Source organism: Mytilus edulis, chromosome 9, assembly GCF_963676685.1.
Source record: "Mytilus edulis chromosome 9, xbMytEdul2.2, whole genome shotgun sequence".
Classification (NCBI taxonomy): Eukaryota; Metazoa; Mollusca; class Bivalvia; order Mytilida; family Mytilidae; genus Mytilus; species Mytilus edulis.
This window is the reverse complement of record NC_092352.1, coordinates 61,779,335-61,784,766: the sequence shown is the minus strand read 5'-3', so window position 1 is coordinate 61,784,766 and position 5,432 is coordinate 61,779,335.

Here is a 5,432-nt window from a genome sequence, read left to right as displayed (position 1 = left end):
GGAAAATAAAAGTAATGTAAATGTAGGAACAAATCAGGAGTAACCGCGAAAATGCGGAATCTTGTACATGGTAAAATTCATTTAAAAAAAAATTAAAAATACAATGTGGAATTTTTTTTTAGTGTAAAGCCTTAAAAGGGAAAAGGGAATCTTTGTAACATTAAACAGCTGTTTTATATCTTAACCAACAAGTAATAGACAAACGGAAAAAAATACAGTAAAAAGGTCACAGGAAGAAAACTCACAGAAAAAGTCGTTGCGATTTGGCACATGTAAGAGTACGAAAGACGTCACAAATCTGTTAGGATAAAATATCCATCATATTTGTGCAAATTTTTTATAGTATTTCATTAATTTTCTGTCACCTTTTTAAAGTTCCAAATCAACCAAAGGCTACGAATGAGTCTGAAATGACAACGACTGAATTTATGAATGACGGTCGACAAATGGCGACATAAAGGCCACACTCAGCAGTCAGGTTGCAGTCTGGTCTTGAAAAAAAAGTATTCAATATATCAGTTCGGCGAAACAGACATTCCGCCGCGTCAGACATGCAAACCCCGGCCTAAAAAAGATACGCCCGTTTTTTAAACATCATGTTCATTTAATGCTAAAAAATTCTGTTGGAAATTTTCGTTTAGAATCTAATAGCACAAAAGTGGACAAGATTATTGTTTTCAATCCAGATACGGCCAGAATATTTATTTAATGCAAAAATCAGAGTCGTATTTTTTCTCTCTGAAATACCTTAGACTGCCTCCTCAAATCAAATGGTTCGTACCTTCGACTTTAAATCTATCTAGAGTTTATACTGACTGGGGATCATTATTCAGCTATCAAGTTATTTCAACTTGAACAGGCTGGGACGATTGGGGTTAAACATGTTTACGTAGATAAATAATATTGCTGTGGATTTTTTTTTTCTTCATGAGAGGGTTTCTATTTGGTTGAAATTGGGAAATAGAAGTCGCAACGTTCTTTCTCAATCCTAATTCGCTTTGGAGGTATCATGGTTGTCATCATCAGGCCTCAACCGAAGCAATGTTATACTGTAATTTGAATTTCAAAATGACTAAGTGACGTTTTTTTGACGCACTGGTCAACTCCATCATTATAGCGAATCACATGACTTTGACATAATCAGTAAATACCATAAATTATCTTTATAAGTAAAGAAATAATAGTCGCATAAAAATTAAATACACGGAAAAGGGCAAAGTTCACGAAAAAAAAGTCCGAGCAAAGGGAGGCGTACGCCCTCTACGCCCCCCTCTGAATCCGCCACTGCGTTATACATGTTATAGTAGTCTCAGATACATGACATATTATAAAAAAAAGGTTTATTAATGGAATTTATTCTATCCAGAAATTAGAAGTCTGACAGGAAAGGAGGTACCACGATTTCCCGAGGATTACAAGAACAAATTTATATCCCATGGACAAATTGATTTGTCCCCAATACATGATTTATGGTATAAAAGTAAACCATTATAGGTCAAAGTACAGCCTTCAACACGGAGCCTAATTGGCTCACATCGAACAGCAAGTTATATAGGGTACCAAAAAATTTCAAGTGTAAAACCATTCAAACGGGAAAACCAACGGTCTATTCTATATAAAAAAAACGGGAAACGAGAAACGAAAAACTTATGAACCACATCAACAAACGACAACTATTGGACATCAAATTCCTAACTTAATAGGACAGGTCACGCAATCAAACACATCATACGAATGAAAAACGACTGTCATATTCCTATAACTTTCTGAAATTATACCTGGTTTTATAACTAACTTAACCTCTAACTTGCATGACAGCCTCATAAAACTCCTTATATTGACAACAATGTGTGAACAAAATATAACAGGTAAACATGTAAAAAAACAGGAGCACAGCAGTAAACATTGTGGAGAGTTGTCTCATTGGCAATCATACCACATCTTCTTTTTATATTGTGTTATAATCTTAATTACGACCAAACAAACAAAAATGCCAACAAAGAAAATCCTAATGGCATATATAAAAAGGGTACATAAGAAAAATATAAGAAAAAATACAAAAATTTACCGTAACACAATAACACAATATAGTAATATTTCCTATTTTGTAAATTGGAAATATATTTTTTAAGAAAAAATGCAATCAATGACTTTCGATGAATATTTATTAACGAAGTCTTGGTATCTTCCAATGAACAATTTTAGAAAAAGGACGACATGTTCTTTGACATAACTTTGTAAGGTTAATCAACTTTCTGTTCAACACTGGTGATGTTTTATAAAGTCTTAGTAGGAACTGCAAGCTCTTGCATACATAATTAGTTGGTCCTCAATATATATCCCATATGCATGTTAAGTATGCTACTAACTTGTGGTGACAATTGATCATTCTAAATTAAAATCGTCTCTTAATAGATTCTGGTACTGAGGTGACCGCTTATGTCAAATTCCAGGTATAAGTCTAAAAATGTGGCGGGAGTGGCCGTGTCTGTTTTCTTTAATTTCTAGTTCTGGATGATATATTAATGGAACCAAATGAGAAAAATTCAGAGCAATTTTTGTTGGCACATTGAACAAGATGTTTTAACTTGTAATACTTAGTATACTATAAAGATTTCTGTGGTCAGTTTCTGGTTGGAGTTGACCTGGTAGTTTCAGATGAAACTTTTTAAAAGCTAATAGATAATGGACCACTAATATCTTGAAACAATGAATGATGAATGCCACATGATGGCAAATCATACATCATTTAATAAAATAAGGAAGATTTTTTTAGGTACTGAAATTTGATAATTTTGTCCAAAAAATTTACCTAGCTAGGGCATTCTGAGATTATCCCACTCAATTTATGATGTTGAATATGACCAACAACTGACAGATCTTAGATGGCAAATCCAACAAGCTGGAAGGTGAGCTAAAAAAAATCATTTGGTAAAAAACCATCTTCAGATGTTTCTTCATCAAAATTTATAATAGAGAGTTAAAGATACAAAAGGGACATGCACACCCGTAGTAGAAAATAAACTGACAATGCCATGGCTAAAAATTAAGACCAATGGTCAAACAACAGTACGAGACATAGAAAACTAAATACTGAGGAATATGAACCCACCAAAACTATTAGTGGTTATATCATGTGTTCTGGAAGGTTAACATGGTTAAGTAGATCCTGCTACTCATTTGGCACCCGTCATGTTTCTCATGTTAGTGCAACATTGTGGTAAGTATCATTCGGTATGTCAAATTTGGAGGAAAAGGGACAACATTGTAGTTTATACTACTATTCGAAAATATCCTTTGTCATTTGTCAGATATTTGATGATCATTTGATAACAGTAACCGTTTTGCGGCAAACTCGTGATAGGATCAGTCAAATTTACGAAGGGTTGAGTTCAACTTCACCACTAACTTGGAACTATTGGTTTAATAGCTTCCATGTGAGCAGCAACCCACTATCAAGAAAATCATGATAGGAAATACAAGCCCTGGAATATCGTATCACCTAGGAGATATTTACACCATATGCAAGCAATGTTGGAATGTTGCTACATTTTGTACACATACTGAAAAATGGAAAGTTCACAATATGGAAACTCACGGTAATCTTCGGTTATGTCGTAAAGTTTGACCATTTGACAATTTCTAAATGAAAGTCAAGATATGATACAGACTTAACTGTATCTGATGCATCCCTTATTTCAGATTTGATAAGATAGATACGTTCACCAGTCACCAAATTTGAATTATTTAATGAGAGACAATCATTTATATAGTAGTGATAAATGAAATTTAAGAATACTGCTAACTTCTTTTCTTTTTTCATAAGAATTTCCTGTATGAAGGCAACAACATATAATAAAGGAATAAGTCGGCAAAGAAGAGTTGGTTCCCATGGGAAGGCAAAATGTTTGTTGAAAAACAAATCCTCCTGATGTAACAAATGTGTTGTCAAGCAGGTAATTGAAGTTTCTTTGAAAATTAATATATGCAATGGTCCAAAGTTATAGCTTAACTTTGAGTTTAATACCAAATTTTGTTAGCTTTGTGAGGATAGTTGACTGGTGCTAAGTAAACCATACTTGCTAATCATCAAGGCTTAACGGGCCAGACTTAATAAAAAGTAAAATCACAAAAATACTGAACTCCCAAGGAAAATTCAAAACAGAAAGTCACCAATCAAATGACAAAATCAAATGATAAAACACATCAAACTGTCATATTTCTGACTTTGTACAAATGTAGAAAATGGTGGATTGAACCTGGTTTTATAGTGCTAAAACTTGTTTAAAAAAAAAAGGTTAACCTGTCGGGTGCAATTCTAAAATCTTTCTTGCAATATCAAAAATGACAACCCAATTTCCTTTTGATATAGGATAAGCAGAGATGATAATGCATTATCTAATATCCTTGACTCATATATAGTTGTGTTTAATCATTCACCCAAGATCTAACAATACGGTAAGATTTTAACACAGGACTACATGTACAAAAGATTTCAATTTAACTGTCATTGAGAGAGGGTTATTGTGGAGGGAGATATTTAATTAATTGATCTTAATGGGAAAATTGAAGTAATTTATTAAAAAGGTTTACTGACATCAAAATTTGGTTGACTATTTTGATTAACATGTACCACATAAATGTATGACCACCATACTTAGTATGTTTCACTTGGCATAAACACAACCAAGTCCTCAATGACTTGTCCTGTTGACATCATTGAATGTGACTTATTACCTTGGAAGAGTGAATATTGTACCAAAGCACCTACCTTAAATGTCTGATTTTAAGGTGTTTTGATATGTTTGAGCTTTTGATTTTGCCATATACAAGTAATAAAAGACTTTCCAATTCAATTTTTTTCTAGGTGTTATGTGTTTTTGTTAATTTTATTTTTTTTATTTAAATTTTGGAGTGTTGTGTGTCTGTCAATTTTTTTTGTCATTTTGTTGTGTAGTATTGTCGTTTTTTAATTATGGCTTTTCACTCCCCCTTTGCCTTTTCACCCCTTTCTAAGTAAAGAACCTTAATTTACCATCTATTTCCTTACTATAAACAATGTATCATTGTGTATGTAACATGTGTAAACCAACTCATTAGACCTTAGCAACAAGTTAAGGACAAGAATGTGTCCATAGTACATGGATGCCTCACTCACACTATCATTTTCTATGTTCAGTGGACCGTGAAATAAGGGCCAAAACACTAATTCGGCATTTAGATTAGAAAAAAACATATCATAGGGAACATCAAGTTGATTCGACTTCAACTTCATCAAAAACTACCTTGACCAAAAACTTTAACCTTAAAGTGAACAGATGGACGGATGAACCAACAGACTAAAGAAGAGTTTGACAAACAAACCGTGACCGAAAAACATAATGCCCCTAGCCCCCTACTAAGGTGGGGTATAATAATTAAAAACAATGAAC